The sequence below is a fragment of the Crocodylus porosus genome, unplaced genomic scaffold (genome assembly GCF_001723895.1).
Source record: "Crocodylus porosus isolate Cpor-Errol unplaced genomic scaffold, CroPor_comp1, whole genome shotgun sequence".
Lineage (NCBI taxonomy): Eukaryota > Metazoa > Chordata > Crocodylia > Crocodylidae > Crocodylus > Crocodylus porosus.
In genome coordinates, this window is record NW_017728913.1 from 1,160,998 (window position 1) to 1,186,877 (window position 25,880).

Here is a 25,880-nt window from a genome sequence, read left to right on the forward strand (position 1 = left end):
CCTTTGGGCAGGGGGCTGGACTCGATGATCTCCCGAGGTCCCTTCCAGCCCTGATGTCTATGAAATCTGTGAAATCTATGAAATTATTAAGTAATATTTAATTTGCCATTTGTCCTCAAAAGCCACGGTAGAGAACTGCATCTGGCTATGGATAAAATGTCTCAGTGTATTTTTGTAGCACTTTCTGCCATAGAGAAGGCTACCTGCAGAAGGGGAGGGAGAGCAGAGCAGTATGGGATGCTAGAGGGCAAAGAGGCCTCCTGTAACACTACATGTAACTGGACACATGAAACATGTGATGCTATAAAAAGCAGTGCTACAAAGAAATTTATTTTGGAAAAGAACATCTTTGTAGTGGATCCACCATTTTTTGTTGCTAAAAATGGCATGAAGGTATGCATACTTGTTTTTTATATCATTGAAATGGGGTATTCAGCTGGCACACACTACAAGGATATATGTTATGCTTACAGTTTTGGAAGATTCAACTCAACATTCCTTATAAAATTAATTGCAGGAAGAAATCTGGAAGTCTTACCTATCTATATTGTGTACAGACTGGGTTTGTATTACTGAATGGCTGTTCAGATAAATCTTTAAGGAAAACATCCATATTAGATACATATCAGAAAGGCAACTTGAAAACAAAAACTATTTTTTAAATCATTTTAATTAGGTAAGATTTATATACCCTTTCTATCCTAAACTCTGCTTGACACTGACTCAGGTCAAATGCCACTCAGCCATGAAGAGTGCATTTTTAATCAGTCAGCCAGTTAGGAATTTAGCATGACTACACCCCATTGCTAGCACTTCAGGGCAGCATCACTCTAAAACCTGATGTATTTTGATTGTACAGATGCATCTTACCTGTCAAAACAGCACTGTGAGATTTCTGCATTCCTTGGTAGTTTAACATATTCCCCCTGACACTGGTAAATGGTCAGTATTTTATCACTAACTGTTTTATTCAGTTGTGGTTAACTGGACCATGAAGGATCACTGAAGAAGGAGTGGTGTGGGTGAATTTCAGTGATTCATAGAATGTATATATTGTTAACTATGTGGGTTGCCTTATGCAGTACCCATCTTTGGTAATGTATTGCCAATGGGCCAGGCTTTGCTCTCCCCAGTGAACTAATATGAAATATATTCCCATAAGTGAGGAAAAGAATGAAATATACATTGTTAGAGTCACTGGTAACAGATAAGAATGTGGTATACACTATGAGTTAGATAGAGTGTAACCACATTCTTATCTGTTACCATTAACTGTTATAAGCCTGGAATAACTCCATTTATTAAAATAGAGTCACTCAGTTTAAACTGACATAACCTGAATTAGAGTCAGGCTCCATATGCAGCAACAGCCCATCCAAAAGAAGTTTTATTTTTTAGAAAGGAAGGAAAAAATCTTTATCCATAAGAAAATCTAAGAAAAATGACTGACTTTTGGTCTCAACTGTGATATAGCCATAGAGTTTTTATAATTCACACATTTGTGAAATGAAAAGGAGACTTCACAGGCATTTGCCTTTGAAAATGACTAGTTCTGATCTTTTTTCCTTTTCATGTTTCTGGGTCTGGTCTATAGTGCCCCTATATCACATCAGAGAAGCAATGAACAATTTTTTATAGATCTTTCATAATGGATGAGATGAGAAATGAGTTTCATGGAAGCTGAGCACCCCGGAGATTATTAGTTTTGCCATTATTTTTATATATATATATATATATATATATATAAAATCTGGCTTCCCATCATTAGCATTATTATTTTGTAGGGCAACTAACCTACTGTAAAATCTATTTGTGAAATGCAATAATTTTATCATTTATAGATGTTGATATATGATATTCATGGTTTTTCCTAAAACCATTAAATGTTGGCTTAGTTTAAATCAAATACATGAACTGCATATTTAAAATAAGAATCATCCTTCTATCCTAGAAGTAAAAAAAATAACAACAAGAAGGTCAGTTGTCACATAAAGGTCCCAAAACAGTTTCACATCAAGCCTTGTAGGGATAAACATAATCTGAGCTTGCTAACAGAAAAATACTATGCACTTATTTTGGTCAGCTTTGCAATAAAGAAGTTCCTAAAATGATACCAGTTCTCACTCTTGCAATTAAAATTAATCTTTATATGTTGCAATTTGCATTTCCAAGCCCTCTGCTGAAAATGGTCATCTTGGATAGGACTTTTTGTCGTTTGTGACTCTTGCCTAGTATGACTCAAGCTATATTATTGCTAACCTTTTTTAACATTGTTTTCATAATCACATTAAGGATTTTTCTTAGGATTCTAGAAAGCTTGTGCTTCACAGAGGGGCATGCATCCCAGAAAATGCCCCAAAATTCAACACCCAGAATCTCCCCCTAGTGTTGGGGAACAGTGAAAAGGACAGAGTATGTGGGTTTCCAGACCTACAAAACCTAGAGATATATGAGGAACCTCACCCCATGATACAGAAGGCTTCTCAAGACACTACACCTCTGCTATTCAGTATATCTCTTCATAAGATTCAAGTTGCCATCTTCCCATCCTCACTCTATATTTACCATAGACCCTCAAGAAATAGTGATAACTGAAAAGATTTTAACTCTCATATTAACAGGAGACAAGAAAAGATCATCGTACAGGGAGCATTCTCCTCTTACTTTCTTTTTTTCTCGCTCTCTCTCTATACATACACATGCATGTGTATGCACAGATGCACACGTACACATACTTCACGTCCCTCTGAAACAGTGTAGCCCTGGCCTTATGCATGAAGCTCTAATTTTCACCATTACTATATTTCTCATAACTACCATTAAATGAATGAGCAGCTGCTCTACTTCTAGGGTGACTTGATATGTGTAAATGTTATCCTCAACCTCCCCATAGCAACATTCTTGCAAAGTAATCTTTCCCCACAGGCCCTAGTTGGACTGGCATGAAGTATCTTCTGCACTATACAGAAGGTGTACCCTGGTATGACTAGTAAGGACTAAACTGCCCCCCAGCCCCACCAGAAGTATATTTTGAAGCCAAATACCACAATTGTATAGACAGCCACATACAAATGACCAAAAACATGTACAGTTTGTCCACTTTTCTAAAAATTTGGGTCAGTATATCAAATCACATTAAGTAAGAGGGAACATTTAATTTATTCTTACTTCTGTTATTTACTGACCTTATACAACGGTTTCCTTAACATTACACTAGAAACTTCTCTCACTGTTATGCTGGATATCAGTCAGTAGTTGGCCTCTAGCTTGATGTTCTCCATGTTCTGGGTAGATTTCTCCACACAGTGTTATAGACCAGTAGTGTTCCTTGGGCAGTGCTGAAACCACTCCCAGAAAACCATAAACACTGACAAAAAGAAAATTTTCTGCATTCTGAAATAGGTTTTACCATGACGCGTAAAACTATGTGGGAACATAAGATCTCCTCAGTCACCCATTCCAGTCCTCAAGTATCCCTTTCATAAATATCCTAGGTTCCATAATAAAGGGGTTTTGTGTTTTGTTTTGTTTTGTTTTGTTTTGGGGGGAGGGTTCCTGCTCTGATAGTTAGAAACCTAATTCCCAGCCTAAAATTATTCAAGGCTTATTAATACCAAATTTTTTGTATTGCTGTTACCTTTTAGCTGAAATAGACTTTTCACTCTCTAGTTTTTACCCCATTTATGTATTAATGATATACCCTCACAACCTTTATTTTACTAGACTAAACAAACCAAGTTCCTTTACTCTTGCCCATTATGACCCGCTAGTCATAATGGCCCTGATCATCTGAGTAACCCTTATCTACACTTGTTCCCAGTGGAGTTCATTTTTCTTGAACATGGAGAATTAGAATCACACGTAGGATCCTAGATGTAGTCACTCCTGCATCTTCTGCAAAGGCACTAATCCATCCCTGTCTCTGCTAGAAATACCTACTTTTTTACTCTCTAAAATCGCATTGTCCTTTTCTTAGCTGCATCACTTTGCTGGTTTATAGTCATTCTGCCATTAGCTTGTCCATCTAGGTCCTTCTCTTCTGCAATTGTTCCAAACTAATTAGATCCTATCTAAGAGGAAGAAAGTTGTCTTAATCTTTAAGTGTGATTCATCTACTCAAGTGTGGAATTCCTTCCTATATCCTTTTGCCTCTGTCCTAACCAGCTTCCTTAGACAATCAGGATTTGCCCTGTTAAAATCAAGACCTTAATTACGGAAGTTGATGAATAGAGTTCAAATGTGTCAGAGCTAGTAAAGAACATGATCAATATTTAGAAATGAAAATTGAAGAAAGTTTTGGCTAAAAAGAACAATGAATAGATGCTCAAGCATAGTACACAGGATGGGAAGGAGCTATTTAAAGTAAAAATAATTTTAAAAATATATAATACCTATATTTTCTCTTTTTGTTATATATTTGTAGACAGTATTAAATATCCAAATAAATACTTTAAAGCAAAAAATCCAAATCCAAAATAAACTAATGAAGGTAAACGGGCAGGTGGGAGAAAAAGAGAGGTGATCATATGAAGGGCAAAGCAATGCAACATGAGACACTTTACTGCACATTAGACTAATCTAATGCAGAGCAAAGTGTCACCATCTAGACTTGTGCAGCAATTACTGCTCAGTAGATTAGTCTAATGCACCAAAGTGCATATGTAGATGCTGACCAGGAGCAAATTGCTTCTGGTCAACCTAGGCAGCAGGGGGTAACAGGGGGTAGAAGGAGTTGTCTTGGCTCAGCAGGATGCTGCCTCCCAGCCATGTGGAGATTGGGCCTGTCCAGATCTCCATGTGGCTGGGAGGCAGCTACCCATCAGCCGGGACAACTTTCCCAGCCACATGGAGATTTGAACAGGTCCCCATTTCCATGTGGATGGGGAAACAGCTGCCCAGATGCTGGGACAGCTCTCCTAGCCATGTGGAGATTGGGACAGGTCTCAATCTCCACATGGCTGGCAGGAAGCTGCCTGGCAGCCAGGACAGCTCACCCCTCACTCCCCATGTGGAGATTGGGACCAGACCTCTATCTCCTGCCAGCTGGCACCTGGGACAACATGGAGTGCCCACTGGCTGCTACAGCGGGGGAAGAGCAGGGCCAGAAAAGCCCTAGACTGTACTGCTCCTGTCCAAAGCAAATTTGTTCCCAATTGGCATATATTCAGATACACAGAAATATGAACTTTTCTGTAAAGAAAACTCAATTGTGTTAATTGCAGATGTAGACATGGCCATATAGCGCTTATTCATCTGTATATTGTAAGATTTAGCTACTGAAAACCACAAACTGTAAGACAGGTGGAAGTAATGGATATGGACAGCAAAAGAAAAGGTTTGTTTTGGTGTTATTCCTGCATCTTCTATCTTCTACGGGTTGATTATTCTTTCTTCATGAAATCAATCAACTCAATAGATTGGATATTGAGTAAACAGGACAGAATGTATATTACTTTTGCACTTTAACTAATTTAGCCTAGTTGTATAGCCAAATAGTTATCAAAATAGATTTTTTCTGTATTTGTCAAAAGCTTTAAGACTTATGACATATATTCTTTAGCCAAGGCATGTAAACCCAGATCATAGTCTACCTACTAGCCCAGTTTCTAAAAATGTGGTCATTCATGTGGTGCCTGCACAAGTAATAGAGGAAAACAGGCATGATTCAGCTGAAGCTTTCAAAAATAGTGACTGAATGAATAGTATGGTTTAGAAGATTAGAAATTGTGTTGCCCTTGGCAATTCTACTTTCTGAGATGGGAAAGATAATATACAGGTTTCCCTCACCAAGCACAATTTCGCCAACCATTGTTTTGAGTATACACGGTTAATATTCTGTATACAATTTTGGCTACGTGGTTTTGAGTAACCATGGTTTTCCATGGCCGTGCATCAGATCACTAACTCTCCGGCCCTGTTTGTGCCTCTCCTTCCCCCACCCCAGCCCCTGCTCCCCTAGATGGAGGTGGCCCCCAGCCCTACCAGAAGTAGGCACAGTGGTGGGGAGCTGCCCTACTCATAGTGGCAGGCAACAGCAGAACTGCTTGCCACTGTTCTCTGCTGGCCTGCTTCCCTCTCCCACAACCTGGCATGGCAGAGAATAGAGTGCCTGCTGCTGGTTTGAGGGGTGTAGCCCTGTGCTGCTTCCCTCATTGCAGCCCCATGTGCAGGAGGCACATTTCCATGGCAATGTAGGGTAAGCAGTGGCAGGTGAGGAGATCCCTATATGGCTACTCTGCTTCTTGCTGTGCCAGGTCATGGGGAAGGGAAGAAGGGCAGCAGGGAACAGCAGGCCTGCTCATCACTGTTCCCTGCCATCCTACACAGTGGTGAGCAGGCCTCCATTCACAGTGAATGGAGCCTCAGCCAGGCTGGGTCATGGGACAATCCGAGCCCAGCAGCTCATCCAGGGTGTAGGCAAGTGGCTCCCACTGCCACCAGACTTGAATTGTCCCACAACCTGGCTCGGCCAAGGCCCCATCTGCAGTCTGCTGACTGGCCAATCATGGTTGCCAGAGGCAGGCACAAAATTCCCCCACCTAACTATTCAGATGGGTGGGGGCAGGGAAGCACCATGGTATGCTGCATGGGGCTGGCCAGTGCATCCCTCCTTTCCCCTTTCCTTCTCCCTGGGTAAGAGGTGAATGTGCTGGGGAAAACGCTGCCACTGTCCCAGCCCACTGGTACGTACCCCTTTTAACCTGTCTAAGCACCCTTAGGGGCACACATAGTTTCATAGTAGATAGGGTCAGAAGGGACCTGAGCAGATCATCAAGTTCAATCCCATGCCCTGGGCAGGAAAGAATGCTGGGATCAAGTGATTATCTACCCTCCTTTTGAAGACCCCCAAAGGGGGTCGCACCACTTCCCTTGGAAGTTGGTTCAAGATCCTAGCCACCCTAACTGTGAAGTAGTGCTTCCTGATGTCTAGCCCAAGCCTACTGTCAATCAACTTGTGGCCGTTATTCCTAGTTATTCCTGGTAGGGCTCAGGGGAACAGGGACTCTCCCATTCCCTGCTGGTCCCCACTGGTAAGTTTGTACCTGATTGACCACCCCATGTATTAAAGGTAAGTAAAAATTGTTTTTATATAATATACTGTACAGTATTCAAGTCCCTAAACCCATTTTTCCCATAAGCCTTTAGTTTTACCAACCGCGGTTTTTCCAACCATGGGAACTTTCCAGAACATAAACCCCATAGTTGGCAAGGGAAACCAGTACTTAAATGTAACATATTTAATTACTAAAAACCAAAAAAAATATCAACAGCCAATAAGTCAAAGCCTTAGTGGACCAGGAGCTTGTCTACCAAGGAATATTTTTCAGAGACTTGATTCAAAATTCAAGAATCCAAGTTGCTAAAAAATTTAGGACATTCAGTCAAGAGCAAATATCTAAACTGAGATTTCCAGAAAGAGATATCAAAAGCTTTGCTTGATATATGTATATATAACATTCCCCTCTCCATATTAGCTAAAAGATTTATGGTTATAAGTCTGTTTAACTAGCAGATGTGAAGTGACTTCAGGATGCTTTGTAGTCATCAGGGAGAGCATGCTGATTCTTTTTTAGCACATTTTTCTAAAGAAAATAACTTCCGTTGCTTCATATTAGGCAGTCCTCCTGGTCTATGTCTAGAACAATTAGGATTTCATCTCTTTTCAGCATAGCAAAAAGAGTATACTTCCTCATTTATAATGAGAGAAGGTATTTATTGGGAAAACCTCAACTTCTAAAAAAAAAAGAGAGAGACTAGGTTACATAAAATTATAAGGAACCAAATGTTGGTTTCAATTGAATCAGTGCAATATAGAAAACCAGTATGCCAAAGAAGAGCTTATTCTCATCTACTTTGAATAAGGGGGGATAGATCTGTTAAGAAAAGCAGTATATTGAGTAAATATAAACGTATACTATGTATTGTACATTCAATATGTATATTTGACCAAAGCCTGCTTGCATTCCTTCTCAAGAATATTCCTTTAGATATCTATTTTTTTCCATTGTAATAAATGGCAAACAAATTGAATTTCCTATTAAGTACATACAGTTAAAAAAATATCACTGTTTTGGAAAGTTCCTTTTCACAGACCTTTGGCCCTGAATTCAAAGTATATGCCACACAGACTATGCTATGTTTGTTTTGATCCTTCTCAGTGGTTTCCATAGTTTCATAGTTTTATAGTCGGTAGGGTCAGAAGGGACCTGAGCAGATCATCAAGTCTGACCCCCTGCCATGGCAGGAAAGAGTACTGGGGTCAAACGACCCCAGCAAGGTGTTCATCTAGCCTCTTCTTAAAGACCTCCAGGTTAGAAGCTAGCACCACTTTGCTTGGAAGTTGGTTCCAGATCCTAGCCGCCCTGACAGTGAAGCAGCACCTCCTGATGTCTAGTCTGAATCTACCCTCTGCCAGCTTGTGACCATTATTTCTAGTCACTCCTGGTGGTGCTCGGGGGAAAAGGGACTCCTCCAATGCCTGCTGGTCCCCTCTGACTAGTTTGTAACAGGCCAGTAGTTCCCCCCTCCGCCTTCTCTTATAGAGGCTGAACAGGTTCAGGTCCCTTAGCCTCTCTTCATAAGGCCTTCCCTGCTGCCCCCGATCATGTGAGTAGCCCTCTTCTGGACCCTCTCCACGTTGTCCACATCCCTCCTGAAGTGCAGCGCCAGAACTGGGCACAATACTCCAACTGCGGCCTGACCAGTGTTGCATAGAGGGGGAGGATCACCTCCTTGGACCTACTCAAGATGCATTTGTGGATGCATGACAAGGTATGGTTGGCCCTCCTGACTGCATCCCCACACTGCCAGCCCATGTTCTTCTTGGCATCGATAGTGATTCCAAGAACCTTTTCTGCCTCTGCACTGATGAGAAGGGAGTTCCCCAGCCTGCAGGTATGCTGCTGGTTCTTCCTCCCCAGGTGTATCACCTTGCACTTGTCAGTGTTGAAACCCATCCTGTTCTCATCTGCCAACCCCTGTAACCTGTCTAGGTCTTATTCTTCCCTTCTAGCATGCCCACATATCTTAGTGTCATCAGCAAATTTGAACAAAAAGCAAATTTGCTTTTTACCCCCTCATCCAAGTCACTGATGAAGATGTTGAACAGTGCAAGCCTGAGGACCAAGCCCTGGGGGACCCCACTGCCTACATCCCTCCAGGTCGAAAATGACCCATCCACCACCACTCTCTGGGTGCAGCCCTCCAGCCAGTTAGCGACCCATCTGACTGTGTAAGTGTTGACACCACAGCCCCTAGTTTTTTAATGAAAATGGGGTGAGAGACAGTGTCGAAGGCCTTCCTAAAGTCCAGAAAGACTACGCCCACTGCTACCCCTGCATCTAAGGATTTGGTGACCTGGTCATAGAAGGCCACCAGGTTGGACTGACAGGACCTGCCTCTAATGAACCCATGTTGGTTGCCCCTAAGCATAACCTCCCACGCTGGCCCCTCATGCATCAGGATAATTCTCTCAAAAAGCTTACCCAGGATAGAGGTAAGACTAACTGGCCTATAGTTCCCTGGGTCCTCCTTCCTCCCTTTTTTGAAGATGGGAACCACACTGGCCCTCTTCCAGTCCTCTGGCACCACACCAGAGCACCACAAGTGCTCGTAAAACCATGCCAGGGGTCCGGCAATGACCGCAGCTAATTCCCTCAGCACTCTGGGGTGGAGATCATCAGAACCAGCTGATTTAAATACATCCAGTCCCTCCAGAAGTTCCCTGACTAGACCCTCACTGACCCTTGGCCTAGGTGCACCTCACCTGAGGTCTAAGGGGGGCCCAGAGGGGAGGTAACTGTTTTGGTCCCTGCTCAGGAAAATGGAGGCAAAGAAGTTGTTAAATAGGTTAGCTTTGTGATCTGGTGTGATGACCAGATTTCCTAGTGTGTCTTGCAGGGGCCCCACATTACCCGGTACCTTCTTTTTTCGCCCTATGTATTCTCCTAGATTATTGAAGTATTATAACTTGTCAAATTGTCAAATGCATTTCATTTAGTCTGTCTTAGTCAGTTTCTAGCCTTACCTTAGAGGACACATCTTCATAACTGGGGGGCAAGCAGATCTAGAAAGGAGCTGGATTAAATTTGAATAATATTCTACTTCTGCTATGTGACATTTAGCTTAGTTAAACAGCCTTTGACAGTGAGTATTGGTTTTCCAGTTGATCACATATTTCCTTGTATACAACACACACTTATAAATATCCCTTTTGATTATAAAAAATTGAATTTAAAGTCACTAGGCACCCCAGTTGACTTGTTAATATACTTCAGGGTTGCACATTATCTCCTGGCATATGCTTTAGAGATTCCCTCCTGACCAGGAAATGCTCAAGGTTATTTCTGTAATATCTGCAGTGAACCACAGTAAGTCTAAACTAAATGAGAAGGTTAAATAGATTTTTTTTCTGTATTTCTCAAAAGCTTTAAGACTTGTGCAATATATATTTTTATTCACGGCATGCAGACCCAGATCATACTCTATCTACTAGCTGGTTATCAAAAAAAAAAGGCTTGCATCAGGAGAACAACTCTACTTGACTTGGACATAGCTTCCCACTGTCTCTGTGACAAGCTTTACAAACCTTCAAAACAGGTGAAGGAGAAACTTTTACCTCTTATATAATAGCCTCAGTCCTAAATTTTTCATCATCGTCTTGGAGAATGGTGGACCAGTCATTCTCAAATACAGCAGGGTTTTCATGTTTATGTGAGTCAGCAACTATTTCATTTGGAAAAAAAATCCTCCCAAGAATGAAGAAAGTAGTCCTCAAAAGTGGAGTGGGTAAATACTAATTTGTACTAAAAATGTGAAATTACTCTTTCTATAAAAGTGCTTTCTGCTTAGGCTGTATTACTATATTATATTATTATAGTATCTGACTATGCTGTTCTATATGTTTCATATTTTACTTCTCTGGTGTCTTCTCTCCTCATTATTCTAGCTTCATGAGAAAGCTAAATCAAATAGGTAGTTTTAGATTTTGTTTGAAAGGCAGAAAGATTCCTGGCCATTTCAACATGTTCTGTGAGTGGGCCCTCTAAATATTGACTGGCTGTAACACAAATGTTCTGACTTTAAAATCTATGAATCCCACTCTCTTACTCTTGTCATGTTTGTGCAGAGGAAGGTAGTGCTTTGGGTAGTATGGGCTGATCCTGTGGAGAATTTGAACATCATAACCAATACCATGACTAGAAGTATAATGAAAAGGGGCGGGGGGGACCAGGGCTCTGACCCCAGCAATGACCATTGAGGTGGGATGCAGAAAAATAGCAGCATCTATTTAATTTCCTGGGTGCCTCTGATGCTGCCTTGTACACTGCTATCATCCAGGGCATTTAAGCATCCAGTTACATCTCTGACCATGACTTTGATTTTAAGTTTCATGAAGAGCCAATGTAGAGAACAGAACACGAGAGTGATGTGGTTATTTGTAGTCATTGTAACTACATAGAGAATTTCCTGTGTTCTGACTTCATTATAGTTTTTTTAGGGCTGGTTGACAGGCAAACGTGGTATTTGAAGTATAAACAAAATGACTTGATAAAACTTCTATGAAAGATGTCAGCATTTATGACCCTTCTGGGAGAAACAGGGCTGTTCTGATGATGCATCCTAGCTTATGCTGAAAGCCAAAACAAGAACCCCCTTGGACCCTCATTAGGTCTAAAAGTCTGGAGCAGGAACAAGTAGGAGAATGAAAAATGGAATAAGCCATATTCAGGAGAAAATTTGTTCCAGGGCTTTTGTTTAGTTAGCAACAAAGGAAACCGAAGAACTGGGTAAATTCTGGACATGTACATAGTCTCTGTGCAAGCGTATAGAAAATTGCTTTAAAAGTATGAATACACAGTTGTATTTAAGAGCCAAAACTACTAGCATCAGAGAATTTTTTCTTATTTCGGTATGAGGAGGGCTGCCAAGGATTCCATTTTGTGCAATTTTTAATATTTGATGTTGTTTTCATTGTGGAAATTATTTTTTCAATTTTTATTTTTTTACAAAAAATAAAAAGGTTGAATCATTCAGCAAAAGCTCCAAGTCAATTAAGTCACTCAATGGTAATCCAAGAGATCCAGGTTCAAGCCTTCGCTATAAGAGAGAGAGAATCTGAAGCTGAAATTTGGAATCTCCTCAGTGAGTGAGTACTACATGGCTATTCTAAACTCGGGTCTTTTGGAAAAATATCTAGTCTATGACAAGGACACGAGAAGAAGTAGAAAGTCTTCCCACTGAAACCAACAAGTTAGCCCAAAAATATTTAGGTTTGGCAAAACAGCATGTTTCCCCACCCCCCACAAGACTTTGAAATGTTAGTGACCACCTCTAATGATCAATAAGCAGGATAATTAGTGGGGGGGCAATCTAATTGACTTTGATTGGAATAAGATCAGGTCCCAAGGAAAGTTGGTTGGAATCCAGACTTGTGATTGGAGGGAACTTTGATGAACTTGCAAGGTGTTGGGTGCCTTACAAGATTGGGTCCTGAATGACATATTGGCCTCACAGCACACATAACCAAATTATAATCACACCATGGGTCAGATTCTCACTTACACCATCCTGAGTCTAGATTGAAACATTGACTTCAATATTTTTTTTCTGAACTTGGCCTGATGTTACAGGCAACAGAAAATGAATAATTTTCATTATCATGATATATATACTAGAATAGCAATTACTCTTAACATTATTATAGATTCTATCTTTTGCTAGTTAAATCTTTGTAAAATCCTATTTTTAGTTTATGCAATAGAACATGACCCAGTTTTACTATGCGCAGGCAATAAATTTATTCCTGTTACTGTTATTATGTCTGAAAGAAACACATTGTATCCTACTCCTTGTCAAACATGCAAAATACATGAGATTTCATTTCTATTACTTGCATAGTTTTGCTGAGGATCGTTTAGGTTCTGTTGACAATAAATTAAAAAACCCAGTGTCATGCAGATACAATTAACTAATTTACATAGAAGTCACATAAATACTATACCTGTTAAACCGAACTTTTCAGTAATACCTTGATGATTGCCATAAGACATGTATTTGACCTAAAAATCCATATCACTCCATTGTGAATATGATGGGTGTCAGTTTTTAAAGTACTACTTTTTCTAGAGAGGATGATACAGCAAATGGAGACTTGTGAATTTGTAAACTGCTATTTATCTACCATAACAACCACAATAAAGCAGAGAGAGAGAGAGAGAAAAGGGAATAAACAGAAATTTGTAAGAAACAGGATCTAAAATGTTTTTAGGTGTTAATTGCATTTGAAGTTGTTGTATTAGGTTGGATTCTCTCTAGCAAACCTGTCAATAAGCATGATCTTTATTCTTTGTGTTGTATTAAGAAACATCTTTTCCTGACACTTTGATAAATAGAATGAAAGAGTTAGTTACTTTAAATACATTTTTGGTACTTATATGGCAAATCATACCCACTGTACACTATAGTGATAATAAAAACCCACTCTCCAAGAAAGTTCAGTGAATCCATGCTTTTGTTTTTATATAAACATTTGATATGAAATACCCCTATGAACTTGTCTCTCAAAAATCTTGATTGAATGCCTGACTGAATTTACACTGAAATTCTGAAGAGAATTTAATTTCTTTTCAGCTGGATTGCACTAGCTTTCCTATTTGTAATTTTGATAATATACATTGTAGTTCATAATACTATAATTATTATTTTTCTTTAAATATATGTTTCATTAGCACTACATTTAATTAAGACTAACAACCCTATGCTATGAATGAAGTTTACATTTACATTAGGTCTTTTTCTATTTTGCTGAAAGCACATATAAAATAGGATCTTTATTTTTATAGTTGTCAAAGAAAACAAATAAACTGAGATCTCATTTTTTAAAAGCTAGCATGCACATTTTGCTGACAAATCCCATATTATCATTATTATTTTTATTATTTGCAATTTGCTTATAACATTGTTTACAGTGTGGTATGTACCTTTCAGACAGGTATGGATTAAGAAACTTATAATCTAAAGATCATTTGCTTAAAACACTCTATCACATACCTTAGAAGCACAAATTGAAAATAATGGGCATGGCGGGGGGTGGGGAGGTGGTTAATTAGATCTGCTCGTGGGAGTGCCTCATGTATTTAGCATCCTGGGTTTCAAAATGGTGGTGGTGGTGATTTTGTTGCCCTGTGGGGTCAGGCCAATGCTCACGATCTCAATATTGTGCTATTAGACAGGAGGGCAATAGTGTACAGTTGCACATGCACACATATTACCAATTCAAGTACATAGACACTCTAATGATAACATGGAATCATATACAATACACACATACATACACATATGCACACAGGTTAAACACTGTCTCAGGTGACAGTGTGTGTTTTTGTTGGTGTCTGTGGTAACTATGCTTGGAGTGCTTGGGAACTAAACAGCAAGCAGCAGAGATCAGGGAAAAAGGCAGTGGGGATGAGGCAAAACTGGGGGAGTTTGCTACAATTTAACTAAAACTTGTTCAATGTTTTGAAAGGTGGGGACATTGAATACAAGATGCTGCAGCCTGTAGGAGTGTACTGACACATTCTAATCAGAATACCTTGGAGCACGTGCAAAAGTGCCCAATGGCCTTAAGTGAATGTGGGTGCATCTCCATGTGTGCTTTACTCTGGAATATACTAATTCGCTCATCAGTAAAACATCAGAGTCTACACATGTGCCAGTATTAGGGCATGGTAAACTAATTAACGGTGCGGTATGATAGTACTGTCAGGGCTTGCTCTGTCCTGGCTTAAATTTCTACTGTCCTGGGCACACGTGTAGACAGTGCGCCTGGAAGCAAGCAGCTGACTCCAGCTCGAACTGTGCCAAAGTTTATTGCATCACATTAATTGCATGTGTCGAGTCAGCCTGTGTGTATGTAAAAAAAAAACCAACCTTGATTTACTCAATTAAGTAGATAGATGAGTTCCTGAATTGTTAGAATTGTTAGAGATAGATTGTCCCTGAATATAACAGTTTTGAGTAAGTCAGATGGCTCTTCACATGTCATATATAGATCTGCAATCTAGAATTTTGCTTTCTGTGAACTGCATCTTGATTTTCTCTCTGTTTCTATTGAAACATAGGAGAAAGCAACCATTTTGTATTCAGTTATCAACTTCTTAAAAAAGAGATGAATATCATGTTCCTCTATGGGAATTAAAGCAGTATCCTCCCTTTTGAAAGTAATTAAAAATATGTGCGTTGCTTAACCATGCCTGTGTGCCTTCATCACCATGACAGCGATTTCCTTTATGTAATAAAAATACTAGAGGAGCCATAAAAAAAATGTTTCAGTGGTAGAAACTTATTAAGTATATTCACTTTTGTGTTTGTACTTATCTCTTACCAGGTGTAGTGTAGAGGTATGGCTGATTGAAAGTTTTGTTCTAAATGGAAAGCAACTCACCTGAGGACATGATGGTGATCCAGGCCAACCTTGACAGGCTCAGAAAATGGGTGGACGAAAACCTGATGGCCTTCAATGCCGAAAAATGCAAGGTACTCCACCTTGGGAAGAAAAACCTGCAGCATGCTTATAGGTTCAGCAGTGCTACGCTTGTTAGCACCACGGCCAAAAGGGACTTGGGGTCACGACTGACCATGAGATGAATATGAGCCAATGTGATGTTGCAGCCAGCAAAGCAAGCAAAACTCTAGCCTGCATCCATAGATGTTCTCAAGCAAATCCCAGGATGTCATCCTCCTGCTGAACTCAGCCTTGACAAGGCTGCAGCTGGAGTACTGTATCCAATTCTGGGCTCCACAGTTCAAGAAGGATGTGGAGAAGCTTGAGAATCCAGAGGAGAGCCACGTTCATGATTAGAGGTCAGGAAAACAGGCCTTATGATGAGAGGCTGAAAGCCATGGGACTCTTCAGCTGGGAAAAGCACAGGCATAGGGGGAACCTGGTAACTGCCTATAAGTATATAAGGGGTGTACATCAGGATCTGGGGGAACACCTGTTCATCAGAGCACCCCATGGAATGAAAAGGTCAAACAGTCACTGACTTCCCCAAGACCATTTCGAGCTGGACATAAGGAAGAACTTTTTTACAGTCCAAGGCCCCAAATCCTGGAACCGACTGCTGCCAGAGGTGGTGCCAGCACCTACTCTAGGCTCCTTTCAGTGTCAATTGGATGTCTATCTTGCTAGGATCCTATGACCCCAGCTGACTTCCTGCCCTTTGGGTGGGGGGCTGGACTTGATGGTCTTCCGAGGTCCCTTCCAGACCTAATGTCTATGAATCTATGAACTCAGTACCCAAACAATTGGTATTAGTGCACACAGTTTTTATTGGTTTATTGGTTTTATTAGTTAAGTGATGGAAACAACCTTGTGAAGCCCAATTTACAAATGTCCACATCAGTGTGAGGAATCAGTGTATGGTATGCAAGTCTAATTATCTTTCTGTAAAATAACTCATATTTGAAAATTAAATTTATACTGGAGTTTAACATGTAGATTTTTTAAGTATTATTAAGTATCCTCTAAACCTCAATCAGCTTTCACAGAAATCAGAGTTAAAAGTAGTTGGGGGTGAGTGCTGAAATGTATTACAGTCTGGTTACACTGCTTCAGGGTGAAATTTGGATAGGAACTTGAGTTTCCAAGCTCTGAAGTAGTGAAGAATGTTTGTGTCACTGAGCTGATAGGCTTAGTGAGTTTAAGAGCAGGGATCTTAGCTTACCAGTTGCTGTGCCTTTTTTAACAATAGGCTATGAAGTGGCACTGCTAGCTGCAGCATCCACCACTCTTCCCCTTAGCCCCCAGGCTGGAAGACAAGTTCTCCAGTGCAGTTAGAGAAAGCAAAAGGAGATATAAAAAGAGCAAGGTAAAAAATGAGTGAGTAGGAAAACCTTTCAAAATTCATATAGGTCTCATATAGTATATCTCAGTGGAATGTGCACTGTAGGAAGAAAAGAAACATGTCACTGCTCTAAAACTGTCTTTTCTAATTCAATGCGTCCATGTATTGTTATAAATCTGTTTCCCAGTTACTGAAGATACAGAGGCAAGAGAACAGATATGACTCTTAGCTATCATCTCCGATAATGAAAGACTTCTCTCAGCTTTATGCTGTCAGTATAATGAAAAAAAACCCGCCAAATTTAAACTAACGTCTGCATGTATCCTATAGAAAACAGTTTCTTTTCCTTGTATCCATACACCCTTAGAAAGAGGCAATGCGCAGTGGAATCACTTCTGTTTAGAGAGTTCTTTAAAACAAGACTTGAAATCTATGTCACAAATCATAAATATTAATATGCCTGAATCATAATTCTAAGGTTACTATGTACTGCAACAAAAGGCTGTCTGAATTATATTTAGATTTCTTTTAAGTAAAACCTTATATAGGTATGTAATATAATTAACAAAAAAATTAAACATATTACTATTTATTGATAGTAATGATTTATGCTCACTTTCATAAAAAAACACTTGTCTATATACAAACATCTTTATACTATATATACAGAGCACTTTATTACATACAAAAATCTATGTTTAAGATAGACTAAAGGTGGAGGCTAATTTAAGGATAAAACATTGCAGAGATGTTATTATCCCAAAAATAAACACTATAAACCTGGGAAATTTTGGGGTTAAGATTGCACTGTTCATTATGAAGACCTTAGCATAGCTGGCTATAACAGGGCATACTTACCATATACAACCTCCATATTCACCATAAAAATCTCCTTTTCAGTGTATATAACATAAATAATTTGGTGTACATTTTTTATCTTCTCTTTCCAAAGGGATATTATCATATTGAATATACATAGTTTAGTAGGTTAACATCACTACATAAACAATGAACTATCCATGAGCACTGTATCAAAGTAGAAACAGACTACCTCCATAGTAACACCTTTGCAGCTGACAGCAAAGGAATGTATTTTTGCCTGATGACTAGGTCACAGAGCAGACAGCTTATTTATATAACTTGATTTACCAATTTCCTGCATAAGGAATGAAACCTTGCTCTAAATTGTAATCCTTTGACCTCTAAATGGCCAGTGATTTATAGCACCACAAAGATGGTACACTATACTTAACAGTTTGAGGACACCATTTAAAGGGAACTTTTACAATATAACTACATTTGTAATAATACACTTGCAATTCCAATTACAGACCATTTGCTGAACCAAGAAATACTTTTTATGTGTTTTGAAATGAAGAATTCACCTTTGTTATAAATATATTGTACTCAAATGGAAAACAGTTTTCAAAATATATATCCAAATTCATAACACCTCATATTCAAACACTAAGGACTGGAAACAGAGGGAAAGAATGAGATCCATGTAAGTCAAATGGAAAATAAAATGATACATCTGATGTAAAAGCATACTATGTAAACAAGATGATGTCATGAAATGTGACTCAATTTTCTCTGTAAGTTAAAGTTACTAGCTGTTTTACTCAATAAAGTTGTCCAATTAGGTAATTTGAGGCATAGCACCAGATTCTCTTAGGTTCAATAGCCTTTTTTGCTTTGTGGAGTTGTTTTGTACTTAATTTAGATGGTTTGTTGTGGCTAATTTATCTTGATGCGCCTTTAATGCAAGTAAGCTTTTGGTTTACTTCTCCTATGGAGGACTTGTCCTCTCTTCCACAGCTACCTGGGTTCCTGTTTATATATCCTGTGTGCAGTGACAGAAAGGACATTAGGCTTTAATGCAAACCTGTCTTTGTGGACTAAAATCCATGACTGTGGGCAAGTTTACACATGCACTTTAATGAGCAGTAGCCTATTTTACTGCTCATTAAAGTGTTATGTTAAAAAAACCTGTGCAAATACACTAATGTGCAGTAAAATAGGCTACTGTGCATTAAGCATCTCTAAAAAAGTGTTTGCTTTTGCTGCTGTACATTAGGGCAATCTAATGCACCATATTTAGTATTAATGTTCATTTACTTAGTACTAAATTTAATGTGCATTAGGAAAAGTGCATTTATGAACATGTAGATGAACCCTGTGATGACTACTTCTGTGTGGCTGAGAAAGCAGCTTTAGTTTAAATGAAGGCAGATCAGAGCCAGTTGTTGTATGAAATCTGCCATTATTGTCCTGCCACAAATAGAGACCTGATCCAAAAAAGCCTGAAGTCCTAAAGAAACATATACATTAACTTCACTGGGATTTGGAATAATATACCTTCTACAAGGTTATGTCCTGGGAAAAATTTCTCCCAGTCCATCCCACAGAAAGTTTTTATCACATAGCCTTCCTTTACTGAATCTCACCGTGGGCATCTCTCTCTGTTACAGGAGTATAAATAAATAAAGATAAATGAGGTACCTGTCTTAAACCCTGGTTTTCAAACTATTGAATGTTTTGAATGTACATAATTAGGAACTTGAGTTGAAATTCCTATGCCCATTTCAACAAACAACTCATTGGGCACATCTACATGTGCACATTTACTGCACAGTAACTGAAATTATCATGCAGGTATCAAATTTATGCCTGATTAGTTGCTGCACAGTAATGCACATGTATATGCCTTACCACCCATTAACATTGTGTGTGTGGACTGACGCACAGTGTTAATACATTTTAATGCCTGCACATGTAGATGCTGGCCTATTCCCGCTTAAATTTACAGCTCAGTAAATTTAAGCTGGGGTAAATGCACGTGTAGACACACCCATTGATTCAGAGGACAATGAGGAGACTTTTGCAAGCTTCTTGAATTAGCTAATTTCCACAAGTGCATAAAGATCCAACAGGAAACAATGGCTATTAGGTTACTTTTGTGTATTAAGCTTGTGCAATAAATGGTGACTTATGAGCTTTGATGTTGTCTTCTCAGTTTGGGGAATATGATGATGAAGATGAAGCAGTATTCCATACCAGTTGGATGCATTAGTATGGATTGAACTGATAGGATATTAGGTTCAGAAAAGAACAGACATGAGATGAAGCACAGAAGAATAACAGCAAGCAACCCTAAGAAGCAATAGGAGGAAAAAAGTCTTCAAACAATGACAGTAAAGCCAGTCACCAAGCAGAACAAGGAAAGAGAAAGAGATAAAAATGTCTCCCTCCCCTGCTTTCTGGATATTGATGCTTTCAGCCTGACTCCGCATCACCCTTCTTATCCAGACTTTCTAACTCCTGTGCAAGGCAGTGATAGACTATGCAGCTTTAAGCCAACCTGACAAAACAGTATAATTTTAGTGTTCCCACTAGAACATTTCCAACTAGATGTAATTTTGTCAAAATATTCTGTTTCACTGAAACTGAAACATTTGCAGACATGCATCTAATTTGACAATGTTTTAAAGGAGAATGTTTCTGAGTACCAGGGTTTTCTGGTCACATATAGTTATAGCACAATGAACACAAATTCATTTTTGTGAAATATGCCTGGAACACTTTGTTTTAATTTCAGCAACAAGCAAAAGCAAATCCTGAACCTCAAAAATTGTTTCAAATTGGTACTGTCATCTTCCGGCCAGCTCTTACCCCCACCTTTTATGAATTAAAATTGAAAATCTGTGTATTTTCCTTCTTCTTCTCCTCCATCCGTCCCCACTTTCTGGAAAGGTGGAACTGTGACTTAATCCAGCAGCAGTCAACATCTTAAAGAGTGGGAGAAGAGGTAAAGGTATGTGCCTTTTTACTCTTCAATTGGCTACAATCCTAGCTAAACAGGAATAAGCTCATTTAGAGAAGCTTTGGAACTGAGGCAAATAAAATCATATATATACATATACATATACACATACACATATACACTATAATTCACTTCTATAAAGATTTAGCAGTGCATGAGACTCATTTAACCATAACCAATCTTATTCCCAGGGACATGCACTCACATTTCAAATGTGCTTTCTTATTTGAACCAGACTTGCCAAAGTGAGGATTTTTTTCCATTTGAGAAATTGGAAAAAAACCAAAACAATACCCTAATTCCTTTTAGTTTTCTCAAGTTGTGCTTTTGATGTCACCCCTTCCCTTTTCTTTTTTAGCCTCTGCTTGCTACATCTGGTTCCACTGTCAAGTCCCTGCTAATATTCAGAGAACTGCATACTTGATGCTCTTTAAGGATTCTGTGTGTGTTTGTGTGTGTGTGTTTAAATGATATAGATTATTTAAAAGATAAAAGCATAGACCTAAAGAATGATATATCTTATAATCTATGAAAGAAGGAAAACTAGAAATGAAGTGCTAATAGTAGGAACAAATAGGAATTTTTTTTTTGTTTGGACAATTTCAAGGACTAACAGGAATATATTTCCCCCCAAATATCAAACAACTAGACAATGCAGTATACACTAAATCACTAAGGCTGCAAACAGACATGCAAAAAAAATGGGGGCTTTAACATAAGAAGCAGCGCATTAGTTGGACCTGGCTCTGCAGCATCTGTATAGATCGAGCACTTCAGTGGAGCTTTTTGGTGCTTATATCTAATAGCTGATTCAATCAGCTAAGCAAAGCACCATTGGTGGGGTGAGGGGGGGAAGGTTACCTTGAAGCAGCAGAAATGCTGATATTTTCCAACAAAAAACTTTCGGTAAACATTTCAAAAGTGCCTAAACATTTAAGAGTCAGATTTTAAAAAGGTATTTAGGCACTTATTGCTAAGCATCTACTGGGATTTACAGTAATGCCCAGGTGTCAAACTTCTATTGATGTCACTTTCAGTGGGATTTATAAACTGAAGAGCCTTTTTAAAACAGGTCTATACAATGAACTTACTGTGCCTAAGAGAGACATCATCCAGGTATAACCATTACCCTTTTATCAGTATAAGGGTGCAGAAAGAAATGCAGCTAACAGCTGTAACTCAGAATGATTTTTGCAAAGCGTTTTGAGTTAGAACATTACCCCAGACCAAACAGAAGTTCACTGCTGGTTCCAGGGGATATGGGAAATAGGAATCTAGCTGTGGCCAGGTTCCCATAGCCACGGCTCTCTGCCCATGGTCATTGATTTCAGAACAGGATGGGGGAAAGGCAGCAGAGGGAGCTCATTCTTGGGCCTCCCCAGCCAGTGCTGAATGTGGGGTGGGTGAATTGGAGGCCCCCTCCAGCTCAGGAGGGCTGCAATACACCTGCCCCACCCTCCGGGGTGGAGGCAGAGCTGAAAAACCCATAGACAGAACTCCCTTTGCTCCCTTTCCCCCCTCCCATTCTGAAAACAGCAACAGGCTGGGAGCTTCAGAAATGCAAGTTATAAAAGATACCACTTTTTGTAACATCTTTATCTGATCCCTCATGCAATAAGGGATCAGATTTTCACCCAGTCAGCCATTTTTGAAGCTGTTTGCAGCTGTGCACTTGTGTTTGGTCACAGCTATAAACTGCTTTTAGTGGCCGGATCAGGTGAAAATTGTCAATTGTGTCTGCATGGACCTCATCTTGGACACCTAAACAGCTTTAAAAATTGGGTTAAATGGCTTAAACTTGGACTTGGACTTAGATGCTTTTAAAAATATTACCACATAGACAATGACTAACACCATATTAAAGAAAGATTTAAACATTCTAATCTACAGATGGTTCTGGTCATAAGTGGTAAGTAAACTAGGAGTTAGGTAATCCAGTCTGATTCATTCCTATGTGTACTGAGGGTTTGCAAAGATGCTTTTGCACTGGTGCAAAAATTTTTAATGCCACTTTCATGTAGTGCTCTATGTGTCTCTATAAGTCAAGAGCTATGTCAGCAGTAGTGTGGCATAGCTACCAGTGGGGTCTCCCCCAGGTCAACGAGTCAAAGGGTAGGAACCAAACTAAGAGGAATACCCTGGTCCACCTGGGGCTGGGGTTGGGCATGAGGCAAACAATGTCATCTTGTGAAAAAAGCTAATATTACAAAATCAAAACTAAAGCCTTGGATAAACATGAAATATTAAACATGGAATGTTAGCTATTAACAGAGATGGAATGGTATAACATAAAAACTGATCTGAAAGGAATAGGCAAATATATGACAAGGCGGAAGGAGATTATGTAAAATAGGAGGAGATGTAAGGCTTTAGTTAAGGTAATTATAGGCCCATGAGGCCTGTGAGACTAGAGTTAATAAGAGAGAAAGAAGAGAAAAAGGCAGGAAAGGTAATAAACAGAAAAGATACTGCCACACTCAAAACCGAACTCCAAAAGAGCTCAACATGCTGAAGATCAGAGATTTCATCCCATAATTCTTTAAAAAATGGGCACAAAAATTGCAGGTCTGATAGCAAGAATGTTTACTACATCTCTCAAGTCAGGGGCAATACTTTATGCCGCGAGAACAGCAAATATAGTGTCCCAAATATGACTCCACCCTAACTTTAGACTAACAAGTGGCATTTCAGGCCACTTAGATGGATTATAGATTGTATTCTGCCCAAAAAGGTGCCTGACTTCATGCAAATTACAACAAAATAGAGGAAGAAGCCCTCCCACCTTACAGCCCAAGAGCCTAGTGTTTAGGGCACTTGCCAGAGAGTGGGGGTTCCAGGTTCTCAGAATCCTTTCCCTACATCTTCAGCCTCCCAGCAAAGTGCCCTAATAATCAGGCCATGAACCAATAATTAACCATTGCCCCACCACTCCTGCTCAAGTTGGCTCCCAGGGAGCCAAGAGAGAAACATATGTGGGACCAGAATAAAATCAAGTCAGAAGGAATGAGGCTTAGTCAGGTGGGAACTGTCCTGGAAGAGAGGTGGCTCTAACTTCATTTTCTGCAGGGGCACATGAAAGTACTGCTTAGCAATGCCTAGGGATACATAGGGAGGGGAGGAGAGGATCAAAAAATCTGCAAGTGGCCCAAAATGACACTCAGGTAGCTGAGAGAGCATTTAAATGCTAGGGAGGAAGAAGAACTATTTAATCCCAAAGAACAAATGGATATAAATTAACCATGAATAGATTTAGGCTGGGTTTTAGAAGAAGGTTTCCAATCATTGGAGGAGCAAGCTTCTGGTACTTAATAAAATTATGAAAAGGAATATGTGTTACTTACAATAGCAAGGAACTGAATTCAGTGATCCAGGCAGTCACTTCCAATCCTATACACCTATATTTCCAAATGGAGACAAATCCTTGCTCTAAGTCTGAGTACAGCAGAACAGTTCACTAATAGGTTATGATGAAACATATGCATGTAATTTCTCTTGTTACTCCTTCTCTTACTCCATATTACTTGGATTAAAAACATAGATTATAACTTCAAAAACTATACCCAAAGCCAAGGCTTTCATGTCCATTTCACAAGACCTTTGGATGTTTCAAAATTTGATTTCATTTCAATAAACAACCTTTCTAGGCTTCTTGTGAAAATGATGGAGAATGTCTGGCATTTAAAAGCTTGGTTAACTTTATCCCAATGACATAGTTGGTTAAATCACAGATAACACCCTACGAAATCTTTGTGCCTTGAATATTTTTATAATTAAAACTGAATGGTAGGGAAAGAGACAGATTAGTACAGACTAATGTTAACCATTGGCTAGAAATACCACAGTGAAGTCTCTGCTTGCCAGATTCAGAGCAGGTTTGCCATTTCAGGTCATTGAACTGGACAGAGTAGTGGCTAAAACCAACTGGGTTTTCCCAATCCAAAATCTATGCATTAACCATCAGGCTACAATGTGAGACTGTCTTGCTCTTTTCAACTCATACAGTTGAAGATGAGAGATTTACACAAAATCTCTCATTTTGTTGTTGAGGGCTTCAACAAACTAGTGAAATTTCATTCTGTGCCAAACTCCATGAAATTCACTAAGGATATGAAGACACTCTTGGCTAAGACCACAAAGGAATTTCAGTGCTGCACTTAGGATATTAGTCACCAAAGGGATGAGGCATACAGGAGGAACATTGGGAGGGAGGGGGGACATTTTTATTTGTTAATGAAAACATTAACAAAAGGAACAGGGTATAAGAAAGAGGCATACCAAACAAAGCAGGTTTATCAGTCCATGAAATTTCAGGCCCAGCACTGCAAGCCCCAGTGCTACTCAGTTTCTAATTGCCACCCATTGGAATTCATAGCTTCAGGTTAAGTGTTCAGGCTTCCCATACAAAGCAAGAAGAGAGGTAAGTTCCTAATGATAGGATTCAGAGAAGCCGACAAAGTAGAACAAGCATCCACCTAAGCCAACAATTAAAAATGGATGACGGCCTAAGCCTGCCCAGCAAAAGTATGTAAGTGGTATGTCTGAAGGAAGAACCTTTGCCCAAGATTTCCAACCATGAACTTCTGAAGTTAGCAGGCCTTGTTAAATCAACTCTTTTTCACAAACAAATAAAAAGAAACCCACCGCTCCTTTATATAACACACATGTATAGGACTATTCAACTGAGGTGGGAAGGTCTTTGTTCAAATTCACTTTCTTTTTGTCAGAAACACCCAGAAGTATGTGAGCAATTATGCTACCAGACTTTAAACATCTGGCCCAGTTTTCTCCCCCTATTTCTGGTCTGAACTCAAATCTATCCCCACTAAGAATTTTTGTACAGAGAAGCAAACAGCTGAAGCTGCAGCTAATAGGGCTATTTGGAGATAAAAGTAGTCTCAGGTGCAGATGAGTTTGGTGTTCCTGAGAGACAGAATTATTTTTTGTCTTAGTGTTTCCACGGGAAGTTGAAAGACATATCCTGGAGAATGCAGAGGTAAAATGCTAAAAGGCTTTATGATAATGCCAAAGCATACACTTAAGCTAATACGACTGCTAGAATTGGCAAGGCATTATAAACTCAAATAAATTACATCCCAGAATTAAGGAAGAAACAGCATGGGAACTTCCTGATATATTCTTTAAGCTTTGGGATTGGGGAAGTATCCTAAATATCTAGGGAGGTTTAGTAATTTAAATCCCATATTTGAGAA

General features: G+C 39.4%; 1 long non-coding RNA gene across 2 annotated transcripts in view; it reads left to right on the forward strand.

The window, feature by feature from the left end:
* The window catches only part of LOC109309610, a 70,196-nt gene extending 54,695 nt beyond the window's left edge, over positions 1 to 15,501 (forward strand). For both annotated transcript variants that reach the window (XR_002100983.1, XR_002100982.1), the window contains one exon: positions 15,400 to 15,501. This is a non-coding gene — a long non-coding RNA (uncharacterized LOC109309610). The remainder of the gene's footprint in view (positions 1 to 15,399) is intronic.
* Positions 15,502 to 25,880: the final 10,379 nt, after the last annotated feature.